The following is a 19,964-nucleotide window of genomic DNA, read 5'->3' on the forward strand; positions in this document are numbered from 1 at the left end:
TTTGATCATAATATTCTTTTTCGGATTTTATCATTTGTCGAAACAATCTTTTATATCTCAAGTTCTTGTAGTGAGATCAACTTTCCATGGAGTAAAGGTGTTAATGATTTGTTGCACTAGCCATTATTATTGAGAGCTCTTATAGAGCTTGTGGGCCCTTGTGTTTTTCTTTTATCTAGTGAATTTAACTTGAATTAGAGGTCCCGTGATTTTTTCATGATTTGGGATTTTCCATGTAAATTATTGGTGTTTCGATTTTGTGTGTTTTATTGTTGTACTATTCTTGTCAATTATTTGTTGATTTATTTGGTGATTTAATTGTTACATTGCTGGATTAAATTTGAAATTGGAATTTAGTGGTTATATCTTTAACTAATTATTCTATTTTATCTATGTAAAGTGGGAAAGACAGTGCAAGTATTTTGTGTGGGTTCATTTATTTCGTTATTTTTCCCGACAAATTGGTATTAGAGTAAGGTTGAATTAATTTGTACAAATTAAAATGAAGGATGTCGCGAAGTGCTCCTGGACACAAACTTAGGACAACTGAAAATGATGAAGTGATTTTAAAAATAATTTTTCATGAAAAAGCAAAGTGTATAGAGTTGCCACTAACCTTTTGAAATATAGTTAGAACACTTGATTACTACCTAATTAAGGGTAGAATCGGTCTACATTACTAGAGTCGGATTCGGGAGTTCAGTTACGCGAGAGGCTGGAAGGTATTAGCAACCCCTATGCGCCCGTTCTTACGAACGGTACCTAATTAATTGAAAATTATCCCAAAATTAATTTAATAAGCCTTTAAAATTACTCCCTTTCAAAATTGAAAAACAAATGCAACAGAAAAATACCATATAAGTATTCCCTCATAATCGGGGCATATTGTGTTTCGAAGAGTTTAATGCCTCCATTTGCAATCATCGGGAAGAGAAAATCGAGAAAATAGGGTACAAATTATGCTCCTGGGATTTTTGAATTTTTGTAGAGTTTTTATAAGTATGAAAATAATATTCCCTGGAGGTTTGGAATTTACTTGGGGATGAAAAATGAGTTTCCCAACTCAAAAACATTTTTTAAATATTTTCTATGATTTTTCTGAATTTTTATAACAAATTTTCTTATATTTTTCCCAAAATTTTGAAATAACAAAAAATCAATTAAGCAAACACGAAAATCAAGTCAAAAACATTTTTAGAATTTTTTCTGAATTTTTTTGTATTTTTTGTGATTTTTCTAAGTGTAATAACAAATTTAGTTTGCAAAAATATTTATGTGAATTTTTTATGTGATTTTTAACACAAAAATTATTTTAAACAATGAAGATTGACTTAAAAGTATTTCCAAAACTTTTCCCAATTTTTCTGTAATTTTTTTTTTTTTGGATTTTTATGATTTTTTATGGATTTTCATGTATTATTTAAAGTTTTCAAATAATAACAAGTTGAATTGGTTTCCCACTGGTTTAGAGGACCAGATCGGCTTGGAGGGAAACCAGTCAAAAAAAGTGGGGGTTGGTCAACCATTTTAGGTTGGGTTGAGGCCAGCAACATGTGACAATATCCGAGTGGCTGGGGATATGCGAATTGGATCTGCAATGCAACAATATTTTGGTCGTTACCGGGAGGCGTGGATCGAAGGATCAGGAGATAGCCGTGTCACATGCGCTTCTGGCATAGGGGAATGTGCCAGATGTCGTGTGGCGGATGGGTGCTGGGAGCAGATCCGAATTGAAGGTAGGGATAGATCATGGCCATTCATTGGGGAGGGATGATCGGACGACTAACAAACGATCATGCAAGACATCGATCGCATAGGAGATGGGGTGCTAAGCGTCAGCAATCGAACGGGGAACGGGCGTAATGATTGGCTTCTAACGTAGACAATCGGGGCTGTTGACATGCTGTAGGGATCAAACAACGACCGTTGAACAGGTCAGGGATGCTGATGTTGACGTAATCGTGACCATCCAAGCTAATCCAGATCGAACGGCGACAATTGAACGCGTCATAGATGTTGACGTCAACGAAATCATGGCCATCCAAGCTAATCTAGATCAAACGGCGGCAATTAAACACCCCAGAGATGCTGATGTTGATGGAATCATGGTCGTCCAGGCTGACCTAGATCGAACGGTGATGGATTTTTTGTCAACGTGGCTTCATTCGGTGCGTTCAAAACAAACATATAACGGATGGTCGGGATTTGGTCGTGCATAACCTCAATCGTAGGGCGATGGGAGGTACCACATGTCAAAATCCCTAGGTTCCAAGGTAGGGCATATTTAAACAAAAAAAAAAATCATTTTTCTCATTTTTGTCACTTCTCTCTCGAGTACACTCTCTCCCTCTCTTCTTCTTCTCTGTGAAAACCCAAAACCCTAGTCTATCTCTGCAATCTCTTAAGTTCCCTGCAATCCAAACCCCCTGAAAAGCCCTAATCTTCTTTTGTCACCCTCAAAAACCCTCTCTCTCTTTTCTAAATCCTTTTTTTATTTTTTTCCTTCTCAAATTTCCATGAGCAGGAACTCCAAGCAAAACCCTAGATTTTCACCTTCAGCTCCCCCCCCCCCCTTTTCAGAAAGCTTACAACTCGGATTTGAAGCCCTACGCCCAATTTCTACAACTCTCACTAACCATTTGAAACCCTTGAGTGTCAGATTCCTTTTCTCCCTGGTTTCGAATTAACCTAGCTCTTTCCCTCTGATTCTCAAACTTTCCTCTCTCTCTCTCTCTCAAGTGCTTTCTTTTGCTCCTCTTTCAAACCAGACTCAAAGACCCCACCCTTCTTAAATCTGAGAACTTTCTCCTATTTTGATAATGGACGAAAACCAGACTCACGTTGTGTGATCCCCCTTTCCATGAAGCTAAAGGTTCGTGGTTCAGATTCAATTTGTGCACTTGAGGAAGATTGTCACGACCTGCTCATTTTCCACATTTTTTTTATAATAATAACAACATCATACATTCTAGCCCAGCAGGTCACAATCCACCTGGACCCGTGGGTAGCTGGGATACATCAGAACACAATCGGAAGCCTAAGCAGCAGGAAATATATATATTCACAATATTGTAAATACAAACATCCATCATTTTACGACAAATACCAGAGCCACTACAACCACCGTATTTCCATATATACATCTCAAAAATAAGACCTAGGGACATTTCCCCAAAAATCTAATTGTCCTTACAAAACTTACCCTTCACAAGGGCAGATACACAACACTAATTCAACGGGGCTTTTCCCACTCTCTTATCAGGGGCTCCTAAAAAGTTAATAAGATTTTGGGGTGAGACACCTCTCAGTAAGGGAAATAAACTAATACTAGTGTGTGCCAACATGAGTATTTTGTGTTTAACATATATCATACATAACATGTTCAGTACTATTTATTAAATTTGGGAAAACTTATATATAAATCAAAACATGGCAGAACATACTGCATTTTTATAACATATCTCATCTCATAATAATAATAACATAAAACAATCCTGGTAGGTTAGCTGGCTGTTGTCATGTATTACCCCCACATGACTGGGTTGTGTGGCCCGAAAGTGGGACCTGATAATGGTTGGCCGACCACTGCCAAGTCAAACAGTAGTCTGTAGGTTCGATGGGTCTACCCAAACTGGTCCATACACCAGGGGCGATAACAACACACTTCTTGAAAATAACCACATCGACCATCCAATCTCACACCACTCCGTACAACGGCTTTAACATAGATATCATGATCACGAGGACCATGGACACATAGCAACAGTACCGTGCAAGTGCTAGCCTAAACCAAGCCAACCAGGTTCTGATATCATATACATATACTAAAATCGTGATACATGGATATCTCATATCATTAATTTTCACATTAACCATATCATTTTACACATATACATATATTATGAAAATCATCGGCACGTACGCCGGTATTACATATTTTATCATAGTTCAGCCTGTACGCCGGCAAATCATAGCACAACCCGTACGCTGGAAAATCACATCCACATAGCACGGCCTGTACGTCGGCAAATCATATCCACATAGCACGGCCCATACGCCAATAAATCATATCCACATGGCACGGCCCGTACGCCGGCAAATCATATAAAAATCTCAGCCCGTAGGCCGGTTTTCCATCATAAAAATCCATATCATTCACATTTCCAGAAACAATATCTCATATATTTTATACTCATGCCACATAAACGGATTTTCACATATTCAATCATACGATCAATTTCACAGTATTTTGCAAATATAAAACATACACACACACACACACACACACACACACACACACACACACATATATATATATATATATATATATATATACATTTTCCGCAAATCAGATGCTAAATATATATACATACATTTTCTAAAAACAAAACTAGCTTAGTTTATCCCTTTACCCTATTCCTGAAATGCCCCTAAGAAAATTTCCCCTGCACCTGCAGGGTTCTCAACTCAACACCCTGAAAATAAAAACTCACAGAATTAAAGTTCAATATTTTCGTACGTACAACATTTTTTATAACTACCACTAAGTCAAATTCGGTTTAAAAAGCCTTTCCTCAACTTAGGGATGATTCCCAACGTTCCCAATCAACACCCCTGGAAACGAAACTCTCAGTATTAAACTTTAATATTTCAACGCGTATATCACATTCTTCAACTGTCAAAAATCCAAATATTGAGTATAAAGTCTTACCCAAGATTTAGGATGAAATTCAATTTCGTTTCCCTGACGATCTACTCCGACAGATTTGTAGAGAACTTCGCCGGGAGCGTCGTGGTGGCTTCGGTTTGTCGATCCGGCATAAAACTGGCCCAAAATCGAAGAGAGAGAGAGAGAGAGAGAGAGAGAGAGTCGTAGGAGAGAGAGAGAGGAGAGAGAGAAAATTGTTCAAAATTAAAGCAAGCTTCCTGGAGAAGCTTGTGCAATCATTTATATATATATATATATATATATATATATATATATATATTAATATAATAATAATTACTAATTAAAACAAAGCTTCTTGGAGAAGCTTGTACCATTTTATATATATATATACCTTTAACTTATATATATTACATATATATCATAATAACTTATTTATATATATATATATACACACACACACACACACACACATCTATATATATATATATATATTGTATTCCTTATCATACTATTCATTTTACTTGTTAATTTAATTATTTTATTTTATTTTATTATTTTATTATTTTTTTAAAATTTTTTTTTTTATTTTTCCCGATTACTACAAAGATTGTAGACCCCAAATGAGGATCCTCGAAACTAGGATTTGTTCAAGCAAGTGCATCCCTGAAAGATAAGTATTTTTATAATTTTTTTTTTTGTTGTTTTTCCTCTTCTTTTTTTTTTTTCTTTACTACTGTGGTGCTTGGGATTTCGAATATGGTGATTTGTTCAAATTTGGGTAAATCGTACTCAGATTCAGACAGGTGCTTAGATATATGTTTTGGGTTTTCCTAGTTGAGAGACAGGGGAAGACAAGTTAATTCGTCTTTGAATGAGTGGGTGATGCTCAGGTTGACTTGTGCGAGTCAACCCGGGTGTGTGTGTGGGCTAGTTTAGTTAAACGGGCCAGATTTGAGTTTGATGAAATGGGCTGAGTTAGTTTTTTTAAAAAAAATAAAATAAAATTTAGGCTGGCCCAATCACATTTTAAAGTAAGGCTTGGGTGGTTTTTTAAAAGTGGGCCAGCCCATTTTCATCTTAAAACTGGGCTTGATTTTGAAACCTTAAGTGGGCTTGGATATTTTTTTTTTAAATGAGGGTAAGGCTTGGATAGCTTTTTAAAATGAATGGGCTTTAAAGACAGACCCACGATTCTTATTTTGAAAGTGGTTTGGGTTGTTGGGCTTTATTTAGAATGAAGGGTTGAGTTTTTTGGGTTTAGAGAGTCTGGGACTCGGGTCTGGTGGGTACTGAGGGTTCTAACCTGAACTCTTGTTCGGGTTTGGGAGATTGGGGGGACTTGTTTCTGAAACCCAAACCCCCATTCGGGTTCATGCAATTTCTTGGGGCTGATTCAAACCCAACTTCAGACTCAGGTTCGAGCTAGACAATCCAGAGATCCAAGACACTGACCCAAACTTATGTTCGGGTCTGGGGGAACTCAGGTTCAAAACCTAAGAGGATTGAAGGGTACCTGCATCCAATTTACATCCATCCTAACATTATGTGAACCAAATAAGATAGGAAGGGGGCTCAAAAGTTTCACCTTAAGCTTCCCTCTCCTCCAATCTTTTTCCAGATGTCTGTCTGTGTATGAGTTGGTGTTTGAATCTCTAGTCTGGTTCTCTGGTTTTGCTTCTGAATTTTGCTTATGGATTTCAGTTCTTTCTACTTTCAATTAAGCAGAACCTCAACCCCCCCCCCCCTTTTTTTTTCTCTTTGATTTTCTATCTCAATTCTTGTATAGTATTTTTATGCTGTATTCAGTGTCTCTGCTACCGTGCGGGGATACCCTATTTATAGGGGACTGGGGGCCTTCTTGGCGCCAATTCTTATCTTCTCTAACAGAAGTCCCCTCCACCTAGAAGGGAATAATTCCCTTTAACAACTCGCACATGTGATTTTTGCATTTCATTTCTTATTATTTTGAATTATAGTTAATTGATTTTGTGCTTTCTATGCGTAGGTGAACTTGGTGATCCAGGTGGCAGCTAGGGGATGGAGGGGATGGCATCCTGTTATTTTATTTTTGTATTTTTCTTTCTGTTATATTGTGATGTACCCTCGAGTTGCTTTACCCTGCAACTATAATTTGTATAACTTTTTTCTTTTGTAAGTACTTTCTCCCTTGCATGTTCAAACACCCACGTGTGCACGTGTACACACGTGTTCTCTTTCCTAAATAAATGATGTATGCACTTCTTGATTATGACCCCAATGTTGACTAAACAAACACAGTTAATAGAATATGACCTTGATTCCCGAACAAAACCAGTTCTAAAATGAAGACTCAATTTAAAACCAAAACCTAATTTTGAATGAACTTAATTAACAAATCCCTAGACTTAAAAAAACAAAAGATAACAGAACTTGGTTTTCTGAAATTAATTAGAAGACTTGATTGGAGAAATTTTGAAAAACTCAAAATAATCCTAATCTTAAACTAGAATACTCAATTTTCAACCTAATCCAAATAGAAGGACTAAATCTTTGGAAAACCAAGAATTTGACTAAAAATTCATAGAAATTATTTTTAAGATTGAAACTACAGACTCCAATTTTGATTTCATGACTTAACCTGATACCTAGCCTAAACAAGATTATTACGGAGGTCTTAGCTAAGGGACCACTAAAGGAGACAAGAATCAAGAAGACTTAATCTCTCTAAAATGATTTTGAGAGACTATATTTTTATGAAAAGTTTCAAGGAACTAGACTAATTAAAAGGACTCAAATTTTTTTTAAAGTCATGGATACTCAGGGTTTTAATTTTAAAACTCAAGGTGGTTCAGGGCTCAAAGTTAAATCTTATTTCACCGGGCTTCTTTGGGGTGCCTTGGTTAAAATTGGGGTGTCAACAAAGGATAACAACAATAATGCAATGTTTAAATAACAACATTGAACTATGTTGACCTTATAGGTCACGCCCGGTTTTGATTATGACAAATACTCATTGTATCTAATGGGTATTTGAGCCTTTGTGCAGGAGCTTAACTTGTCAAGATCAAGATGCACATAAAGCAAGTAAAGCTTGAAGACCAATTCATGTTTATAATTGTAATATATATTCAGTTGTGTAATTGGTCTGTAATAGTAAATTTGGGTCTTTGTCTTGTAATAATCACACACCCCACATGCATGGTTAAATACGTAAGCTCATAATGCAAATGACCTTAAAAAGACCTTAGGGTTTGGTCGACCGACACCGGATTTTTTCAATGTCTTCAAAAGGACCCAAAAATGACCCTAGGACACTCACCTTTGCACTTATAAATGTTAGACACTTGATTAGGGTGAAAGTGTATTGAATTAGGACCGAAATGCACACTTTGTGCACTTTCAATCCACCGACCTTGGCAGTTCATTCTGCCCCAGTAGACCGAACCCAGTCTGGGTCAATCGGTTGATCGCAGTACGGTCGATCGAGCCACCACAATCCTCAGTCGACCGAACCACCTAAGAGTCAACATTATTGACCTCCCGGCCGACCAAGGGTCCTCGGGAGTTGGCCCAACAGTTTGGTCGACCGAGAGGCTCAATTCATTTTCCTCTAGTTGACCGAACCGCGCGAATTGAAAAAATCACCTTCTCCTGGTCAACCAACCGACCGAATCATATGAACTTCGGTCGACCGAAAGAGTTCTGATTGACCGAGTCTCTCGGGTTGCCTTGCATTTTTACTGTGGTTAACTTATTTTTATCAGGGTTAAAATACCTAAAACATCATTAATCTTTTCTAATAATTCCGGCTATGTCCTCAACGGTTATATTTCATGGGGTGTCTATAAATACCCTCTCATTTGGGATTATTAGTATGAGATTAGAAGATTTGATTAGGGAAAATTCTTTGAAAATCCAAGATCTTATGCTACTCATTTTCTTACTCCAATCACTCATACTTACCTTCTATCATTGCCTACATCATTTGTAAGTTGATTGAGTGTTTGTGTTGAAAGGTTTGCTCTCCTTGTTTGGTGATTATTTGATACGATTTTTCTTGAGAGCTAAACCTAAGTATTCTTAGGGGACTTTGTTAATAAGTATCTCCTAAGAAGACTTGTATTAAACTTCTAAGTATTGCATATCTATTGCAATATCTTGTGAAGTTTGTATTTGTTTTTGAATTGCAAAATCTCTTCAAAACATTTCCAAATATCTTGTGGGATTTATTTTGATATAACTTTGAAAAGATATTTGTTTATGTGATAGTGATCTTTGTTGCAATATTCATTCACTCACATATTATTTGTTGAATACAAGGATTACATATATTTTGCAAACCAAACATATACATTACTTGAACATCATACGATTGAGAAAATCTGGTGATTGAAATATATATATATATATATATATATATATATATATATATATATATATATATATATATAGATACATATATGTTTGTTGGTTAATTTCTTTGTTTGAGCACGTTGATTGAATACCTCTTGACACAAAGATTATACTAGTTTGCACTCTCACGCACTGATTACACCGATAGTAAATCTATTTGAGAGTAGACATCTTAAGACCTCATTGAGCTTACATATTAAATCATATTGTGGTGTATGTGATTGAGCGCATCTAGGTATATATCTGCTTCGCACGAAAGCACAATCACTGTACCGATATTGTTTGATTGCAAATACTGTTGTATTTCCAGGCATGGGCCTGAAGAGGGAGACTAGCCCTTTGAAATAGTCCCGGATTGGCTTAGACCTGGTTAGGAAAGTTAGGTGCGCCATCCTGTTAAGGCGTGTAGGTTGAGGTCAACCCGGTTAATTGACTCGATTGTTAAGGTTGAGGTCAGCCCTGTGCTAATTGACCTGGTTGTATTCGGTGCGGCTCCACCCTTAAGTGAGTCTTTAGTGGAATCATCGGGCTTGCGAGTTAGAGGCGGGGAAATAGGCACAGTTGGCCAAACCCTGATTGTAATGACCCGAATAAAATGGTAGTTAAATAATAAAAGAAAAGGGATATGGAAATCGGAAACAAAAAGAAGTCGTCGACTTCGTCGACGAACGCCATTGAATTTTGGAAGGACTAAAGGAAAAGGGGTCAGCAGAGCTTCGTCGACGAAGGCTTTAAAGATTTCTTCGACGAACACAGGGCTTTGTCGACGAGAAAATACCAAGAGGAGTTCTGAGGCAGCCTAAATTTCGTCGATGAATACAGGGTTTTGTCGATGAAATTTGTGAAGGACTCGTCGACGAAGAACGGGCTCGTCGACGAAATCCTCTGTTTTATATATACAAAAATCCAAAATTTTATCTTATAAAAGAAGCCATCACTCTTTTCTCTCTCTCCCCTTCGGCTCTCTCTCTCTCTTTCTTATCATTTGTGGGCCAGATATACGTCGGATCGACAATCCGAAGCCACCACGATGCTCCTAGCGGAGTTCTGTCGTGGGAGAAAGCTAGTTGGAAATCATCCCAGAGTTTAGGTAAGGCTTTTTAAGCCATATTTGGTCTTGCGCTAGTTAGAAGAAATGTTGTGCGCATGAAAATACTGAAGTTTAATACTAGAGGTTCTCAGTTTCAGAGTATTGGTCAGGGAACCCCTCAGTTGTTAAACTTTAATGCTTTTGGGTGAAAACTTTCTATTCAATATTTGGGTTTTTGGAAGTTGAGGAAAATATTGTATGCTTCAAAATACTGAACTTTAATTATTAGATTTTTCATTTTCAGGGTGTTGAGTTAGGAACCCTGCGGGTGCGGGGCAGTTTTATTAGGGGTTTTTCAGGAATCAGATAAGAGGATAAACTAAGCTAGTTTTGTTTTGAGAAAATGCATGTATATATATGTAGCATCTGGTTTCAGGAAAAATAAATATATTTATATATATGATTTATATTTGGAAAATACTGTTTAAATGATGATATGTTGAATATGTGGAAAATTTGTTCCGTGTGGCATGAGTATAAAAATGTTGTGAAATACTGTTTTCTGGAAATGGGGATGATATGGATTTCTATGATGGAAAACCGGCGTACGGGCTGAGATATTTATATATATATATATATATATATATATATGTGATTTGCTGGCGTATGGGCCGTGCTATGTGGATATGATTGCCGGTGTACGAGCCATGCTTTGTGGATAAGATTTGCTAGCGTACGGGCTGTGCTATGTGATTTGCCGGCGTACGGGCCGAGCTATGTGATTTGCTAGCATACGGGCTGTGCTATGTGATTTGTCAGCGTACGGGCCGAGTTATGATAAAATGTGAAATACCGGCGTACGGGCCGATGATTTTCATGATATATGTATATATGAAAAATAATATGAATGATTTGATAATTAATGATATGAGTTATCCATGTATCACGACTTTAGTATATGTATATGATATCAGAACCTGGTTGGCTTGGTCTAGGCTAGCACTTGCACGGTACCGTTACTATGTGTCCATGGTCATCATGATCATGATATCTGTGTTAACGCCGCTGTACGAAGTGGTGTGAGATTGGATGGTCGATGTGGTTATTTTCAAGAAGTGTACTGTTATCGCCCCTGGTGTACAGACCAGTCTGGGTAGACCCATCGGATCTACAGACTAGACTATTGACTTGGTAGTGGTCGGCCAACCATTGTCAAGTCTTGCCTTCAGGCCACACAACCCAGTCATGTGGGGGTAATACATGACAACAACCAGCTAACCTACAAGGATTGTTTTATGTTATTATTATTATGATATGAGATGAGAAATGTTTATGATAATGCAGTATATTCTGTCATGTTTTGATATACTTATGTTTTCCCAAATTTGATAAACAGTACTGAATATGTTATATACGATATATGTAGAACACGAAATACTCATGTTGCCATACACTAGTATTAGTTTATTTCCCTTACTGAGAGGTGTCTCACCCCTAAATCTTATACATTTTCAGGAGCCCCTAATAGGAGAGCGGGAAAAGCCCCACTGATCTAGAGCAGTGTTTGCCCTCTTTGGAAGGGTAAGTCTTTTGGTAGGGACAATTAGGATTTTTGTGGGAATTGTCCCTAGATTTATTTTTGGGATGTATACATACTGAGAGATAGTGTTTGTAGTACTCTTGTATGATGTATTGTACATTATGACGAGAAGTATATGATTTTATACTTTCTGCTGCGTAGGCTTCTGCTGTATGTTCTGATGTATCCCTGGTAGCCACGGGTCCAGGTGGATTGTGACCTGCTGAGTTGTGATGTTTGATGTTGATATTATTTAAAAAAAAAATGTATAGAAAATGAGCGGGTCATGACACCGATAACATATCGTGTGCCTTGTTTATATTTCTGCGCTTTATATTTACCGCACATGTATGTTATGGTGTGAATGATACATTTGATTTAATTTTCACATCATATTTATCTACGCATTTGGAAATTGCATAGACAGACCCTAGGTGTGTATATATTGCTGTTGGATATATTAACTTAGGAGAAAAGTTTAAATTTCCAATTCACCCCCCTTTTGGGAATACACCAATTCTAACAACTACTCAATATGGAAACCAAGAATGTTAGACATTTCATTTTGTAAAGCTTGATATCATCTAATTGAAGGTGATGAGGCCAAACCAATAGATAAACAAATAAGGATTAGGAGCGAGCAAATAGAAAAAAATATTGGTCTTGTTCGACAATGGATTGACAACAGTAAGTTTCACAATGTGGCTAATGAAGCAAATGCTCATGTATTGTGAAAAAAGATTAGAGAATCTATATGAAAGGAAAATTTCTTAAAATAAAGCTTTCCTGATCAAGCGGTTGGTTAACTTGAGATATAAAATGGAACATGTCATAGCATCTAAATATTTTTCAAGACATTGTCAATTAGTTGGCTAATATGAAAATTAATTTGGAAGAAGATTTATAGGCTTGTCTGCTATTGAGTACCTTGTCGGATAATTAGGATACTCTAGTTGTGGCATTAAATAATTCAACTCCAAATATTAACATGAGTATAGTCTAGGAAAGCTTATTTAATAAAGAAACTAGAAGGAAAAAACTCAACTTCACTTCACATACAAATGCACTTCTCATAGAGAGGCAATGGACAAGCAAGAATAGGAACTTTCATAGTTCATATTACCAACACAACTCAAAAGGGAGGTCTAAGTCTAAGTTGAGGAAGGTTGTCAAGTGTTTCCATTGTGGAGGTTTTGGGCACATCAGGAAAATTTGTAAGAAATTTGAAAGAGAAATAAATTGAGACAAAAATTAGTAGAAAGATGAGAAGGAGATTGCTGTTACAACTGTAGTTGATGGAGAAGTCATAATTATCTCCAATGATGCTAACGTAAACTTAACATGTTAAGATAATACTTGAGTTGTTGATTCAATCATTTCTTTTTATATTTCTTCATAGCATGATGCCTTTACGACCTACACTAGTGGTGATTTTGGTTATGTGAGGATGGATAATTAGGTTGTGTCCAAAATTGTTGGCATTGGGGATGTTTGGTTGGTAACAGATGTTGGTTGCAAGCTACTACTAAAAAATGTCTGACATATTCTAGATTTAAGACTTCAATTGATCTCTATAGGTGTTCTAGATGATGACGGGTACTTTATTCATTTTGGTGGTAGTAAATGGACCAAAGGTTCTCTTATTATGGCAAAAGGTGAAATACCTAGTACTATCTATCTTGCTCATGTTAAAGTGTGCACAGGGGAGGTGAATGCAATTGAAGATTCCTCTATGGAGCTTTGGCATATAGGCTTGAACACTTGAGTGAGAAATGCTTAGAAACACTTATTAGAAGAAGCTTTTTCTAGTGAAAGGTATGGGATTGAAGGCATGTAATCATTGTTTGGTTGGTAAGTAAAATCATTTTTATTTTCAAATATTTTATTCATATATAAAATCTAATATTCTTGATCTTGTACAACTGATGTTTGCTCAATGTGACAAGACATTAGTGGTGCATTGTACTTTGTCACCTTTATTGATGATTGTTCTAAGTGAAATGAGGAATAGCTTCCCAAGAGGGGGAGTGCATTGGATTCTTTTTAATATTTTAATGATTTATCGACTTTTAATTTTAACAACCTAGAAAACAATATATATATATATATATATATATATGTATGTATATAAATAATAACCACACTCAAGAATATAGAAATTTAAATTTACAAGTCAATCAATGAAATCATGATAATTCAATACTCAATTAAGATGTAAAAACTTTTGTTGATTTCCCTGTAAACTCTTAGCAAACACTTTACTTGATCAAGATTTCCGCAGATTAATCAAAGTACTCCCTTCTTAGGTTTCCGCAAACGATTAATCAAAACGTACTTTCTAAATATCAAGTACTTTTTGTTTCTTTCTCAATTTAGAAACTGCAACCTGCACATATAAATCATATAACAACAGCAAGTAAGAAATGTAAAGTAAATCAGAAAGAAAGAGACAAGAGTTTTTACGAGGTTCGGCTTCAACATAGCCTACGTCCTCGCCTTTGGCAAAAACACCAAAAGATTCTACTATATCAGTTTCGTTACCTAGTAGAATATTACCAACTTACAATACACTCCTTCAATTAGGCTAGAGCCCGCCTCTCCAAATAACCACCCCTTATTTGGTTCAATGATTCAACAACTCAGAATCGTTTAAGAAAGATAACAAAGGAATATGTGTACAAAAGAGAACTCTCACAGTAGAGTGAATTAATACATCAATCAGCTCACTTTATACCTCAAAGTAATTCAAATATAAGAAATTTCAAGCTCAATTACTTGGTATGGATTATCAAATAATTTTCCAAAGAAGATAAAAGATTTTGATCGTTGGAAAACTTTGCTTCAGATTGTAAATCAATTTCAGATCAGAGATTCTATCTCAAAAGAATTTTAGATCCTTTGAAAATAAAATTTTGAATACTTGAAGATTAGTTGATCTAAAACCTTTAAAAAACTTACTTTGATCTAAAAGCCTTTGAATATCTCTAGATCAGAAAAGTTGTTGAAAAGCACTAGATCTGAAAACTTTAGAGGATTTCTCAATTTCAAAATTCTTTTAAATATTTCATCAAAGTTCTTTTTCTTATTTTTTCTTTGAGATTAAGACTATTTATAGAGGCTTTAGAAATCATCCATTACTCCCAAAGATTTCTAAAATTCATTTTCAAATATTTTGAATTAAATGTATTAAAAAACATGGTTCAAAAAATCTTTTCGTTGAGAAATTTATTGCAAACGTTCGAGTGGCAGTCGCCTACCACGACTTGGCAGTCGCCTGTCAAAAAACAATTTTCAAAACAAAATGCAGGCAGTCGCCTGCCAGAACTAAGACTGTCGCCTGTCTAGCTACTAACTTTTAAAAAGACTTCTATTTTAATTTGGCAGTCGCCTACCTTAACATGGCAGTCGCCTGGCCTTTCAGTATTTAAAAAAAATTTCTTTTCTTAAACCCTTTCTTTTTATTGATTTGAAAAATTATTCTTTAGAGTATATGTTTAAAACATATTTTTAACTTTCTATGAGCTTCAAATTTCTTTATACTTGAGATTTACTTTGAAGTACTTACATTTGAGAATATCCTTAAAAGTATAATTTAGTCTTCAAACTTGTTCTTCCATCATCTTTGTAGTTGCATTCTTTCCTTTGAGCTTTTCTCAATATGACTTCGTTCTTCATGTTCTTTGTAATCCATGAACTTTCTTATGCACTTGAACTCTGTTATTTTCCTGAAAACTTTTACTTAAAACATATTAAATATATCATTTGATTTGTTATCATCAAAATAAGAATTGTAAGCCTTATTAGGCCAACACTAAGAAAGTGTAGACTTATACTTTGAAAACAAAAGACCAAGTGTTTCAAACATTCAAGAACTTTCATGTTAGTGCTAAAAGAGAAACAAGAAGGAAATTGAGATATGTCAGAGCTAACAATGGGAGACAATATAGAGGACCTTTTGAGGCATATTGCAGAGAACATGACATCAAGTTTCAGAAGGGTGCTCTTAAGACACCTCAATATAATGGAGTTTCACAAAGGATGAATAGGACCATTACTGGTAGAATTAGATGTATGCTTTCTCATGCAAAAATGGCTAAGCCATTTTCGGGTGAAGCTATGTGTATTGCAATGGATTTGATTAATCTTTCTTCATCGGTTCCTATATAAGGAGATGTACGAGAAAGAGTATGGATAGGGAAGGATGTCTTTTATGATCATCTTAGAGTTTTTGGCTGCAGGGCTTTTGTTCACATTCCCAAAGATGATAGATCCAAGTTAGATGAAAAGTCAAGACAATGTATCTTCTTGGGTTATGGTTATGAAGAGTTTGGTAACATGTTATGGGATCTTGTTAATAAGAAGCTAATTAGAAGTAGGGATGTTGTGTTTCTTGAAGAACAAACCCTTGAAGACTTTGACAAGAAAGCAGAGAAACCAAAATACACTTTGATAAAGCCTATTATTCCTATTCCAAAGACTTTGGTAATACTTCTTCTAATTATTATGTCTTTGTTAAGAAATTTTTTAGTAATGATTTTATTATTCTTTTGATTTATGTGGATGACATGTTAATTGTTGGTCATGATGCTAAGAAAATAGCTAACCTAAAGCAGGAACTAAGTAAATCATTTGTGATAAAGGACTTAGGACCGAAATAACAAATTCTTGTTATAAGAATATCTTGTGACAAGAAGCATAGGAAGCTTTGGCTTTCTTAGGAAAGGTATTGGAAAGATTCAACATTAGCAATACAAAGCCGGTGAATTCTCCACTTGCTGGTAAGTCAATTTCTTTCTAATGTAGGTAAATAACATTAGGAGGCAGTGAAATGGATACTTCTATACCTCAGGTGTACATCTAAAGTTTGTTTTTGTTTTGATAATGGCAAACCTAAGTTAAATGGTTTCATTGACTCTGACATGGCAAGGTATGTTGACTCTAGAAAATTAACATTGAGGCATTTGACGACTTTTGCAAGTGCGTAGTGTGGTAATCAAAACTGCAAAAATGTGTTGCTTTATCAAGTACAGAGATTGAATATATCACTATCACCAAAGCTTTAAAAGAGTTCCTCTAGATGAAAAAGTTTCTAACGGAGTTAGCATCAAGCAATAAAAATAAGTGTTGCATTGAGACAGCCAGAGTGCAATTCATGTAACGTCCTCAAAATTCTCATATATATATATATATATATATATAACCATATCTACGTAGCGGATATACAAGTCATACAACCATATATACTAAACAATATCAGAATTCAGTACATTCAGACCATAGTCATATACAATAACTCCCTCTAGTATCATCTACCCCAAAAATACAAAATCCTGTCACAAACTTATCCTACAACCAGGGTAACCAAGTCAACTCTCTATTCGCGAGGCTGATATGCTCACCAAGCTGGCTCATCTAAAAAGTGGTAAAGTAATGGGATGATACAACGCTCAGTAAGTTGAATTATACTATTACTAGTGTGTGGCGACCGAGTCGTAAAACTATAATAATAGTATTTAAAACTGCATGATCTGACAAATCTGTAAAACACATGTATAATAGCTTAAAACATTTGTATCATTTGAACTTTCTATCATTCATACTACTATATCATACTACATACGACAAAAGCTGTAAAATTGTATACATATACATATACATAACTGTGCTCTTTCCCTGAGACTCTATATGTTATGATTTGACCCCTCATGACAGGGTTGTGCGGCCCGTAGGCGGCACTTAACTCTGGTCGGCCCTCTAGGTAAGTCATCATACTCTACACTACCTCAGCCCGGCCAAACTGCATCCACTCCTACGCTCGGGACTGACTGTTGCCTTATCAAACTAGCCCCCTCAACCCAATGAATAGGGGAGCTGCATCCTTTCCGAGCACAATTTGACGGTACCCACACACTATCTGAGATATGTGGTTGCACTCTATTATGTATATAGCAGCGGTACCGTACTCTGTAACTGTATCTGTCTATAATCTTTCCACAGGGATATGATACTATATACATATATACTATACTCTTTTTACTATTTTCATTATGTTTCCCAAATAACCATAACACAATTAATCTGAACTGTAAATATCGTAATATATGTAGCATTTTGATGCTATAACTGTATAATCTGTCTATACTTTCTATCTGTGTAATCTGTTTGTATACTTTGAGTGTTATGGAATTTAGGAAAACATAACATTCTGTAAATACTATGTATACTGATCTGAATAAATATTTGTGTACATATATATATATATATATATATATATTTATCTGTGAAGCTATTTGAATAAAAACTATATATGTACTTATATCTGTCTGTATAATATCATATACTAGAAAAACTGTATAAAATTCTACATTAAATAATATCTACTCAGGCCACACATACTTTAGAATCTATATATTGGAAAAACTGTATAAAATTCTACATTAAATAATATCTACTCAGGCCACACATACTTTAGAAACTCGTATTTTGTAAAAGCTACATAATAACTAGTATACATGCACATATGTAAAATTTCATGTTAATATAATCAAATCTCATAGCATAGCATATTTCCCTTACTTAGTTTCTGAAAAGCACTCACTGAACTCTAGCCATACACCCGCAAGGTTCTCCAATCAACACCCTGAAAACGACATCCCCCAGAACAAAACATCAGTATTTTCTTGCATATAACATTTCCTATAACTGCAGGAAAAGTAGATTCTGAATAAAACACCTTACCTTGAAATTGGGATGAATTTCAAACCAATTCCACCAACGATCAGCTCCAGTAATCTTGCAGAGAACTTCACCAGGAGCGTCATGGTGGCCTTAGATTTTCGATCCGGTGAGAAACGGGGCCGAAATGGAAAAGAGAAGGAGGGAGAGGCGTTTAGAGAGAGAGAGAGAGAGAGAGAGAGAGAGAGAGAGAGAGGAAGATTTATGCCATTTTTTTTTTGCAAATTAACCCGAGTTTTCACTATTTATAGGCCCGTATTCGTCGACAAGACACGTCATCTCGTCAACGAGTTCTTAAGTGATTTCGTCGATGAATCTTACTTCCTCGTCAACGAATTTCAGACTGCCAAAACCCCTCTCGTTATCTTCTCGTCGATGAGACATGGTTTCATCGACGAGGTCTCCTTATGCGCTCGTCGACGAACTCCCTGTGTTCGTCGATAAGGCCTTGTGTAAATCTTCTGGGTTATTACATTCAAAGTGCAATGTTGCTTCGCGTTCGTCGATGAAGTTTGCTGCATCCTTTTGTTTCTGTTTCAATTTCCCTCACTCTTTATTATTTAAATATCATTATTCTTCGAGTCATTACAATTCAACTTAGCAAAAACTCGACATTCACTCGAGATCGAAGCATATTGAGGTGATATATCACTAGATTTGAGAAGCACTAAAGATGAAATTGTTATAGCTTTAGAAAAATCACACAGATAAGAATGAGGTTGACATGATGACAAAAATGTTACCTCAAAAGAAGCTTGGGTTTTGTAGGGTGGTTACATGTTTTTAAGATCTCTCCCCGCAATTTGAGAGGGCGAGATTGCTAAGCACCACTCCTTACGGAATTAAGAGGAGGGAAGTTTTTTAAATTAAAAAATTAAATATCAAATAAAAGGAAATTAGGGTTATTTGTGTGAGTGGGTATGCTGGAAATTAAAAGAAAAGAAGAAAAAGAGGGTTGACGACAAATTGACGAAAAAGAAGATGTGACAAGAAGAAACCCACTTGGGTACTTGATCAAACGACCAAACAGACTTAGATTGATTTGAAATTTTAGGTATGCAATCGTGATGACATAGGCTTTGACTTGATCGGCTTTGATCCTGATATTCTTTTTGAGATTTTATCTTTTGGTGAGACAGTCTTTTATTGATCTTAGATTCTTGTTGGTGAGATCGGTTTTCAAGTAAGATTGTTTATGATTTGTTGCAATTGTCATGTTATTGAGAGCTCTTGCAAAGCTTGTGGACTCTTGTATTTTTTTTTTTCTTATCTAGTGAATTTGGTCTGGATTGGAGGTCTTTTGATTTTTTCCCGATTTGGTAAATTTTTGGTGTTTCGTTTTTGGGTGTTTTATTACTTTATTGCTCTTGCCAATTATTTATTGATTTATTTGTCGTGTTACCATATTAAATACTGAAATTGGAATTTAGTGGCACTGTTTTATTTTATGTGTGTAAGGTGGGAAAGATTGTGCAAGTGTTTTGTCTAGATTAAGTTATTCTACTATCTTGCCCAATATAATTCTGGATATCAAAATGTTGTGGTCACCTCAACAATTA

The sequence above is a fragment of the Malania oleifera genome, chromosome 4 (genome assembly GCF_029873635.1).
Source record: "Malania oleifera isolate guangnan ecotype guangnan chromosome 4, ASM2987363v1, whole genome shotgun sequence".
Taxonomy (NCBI): domain Eukaryota; kingdom Viridiplantae; phylum Streptophyta; class Magnoliopsida; order Santalales; family Ximeniaceae; genus Malania; species Malania oleifera.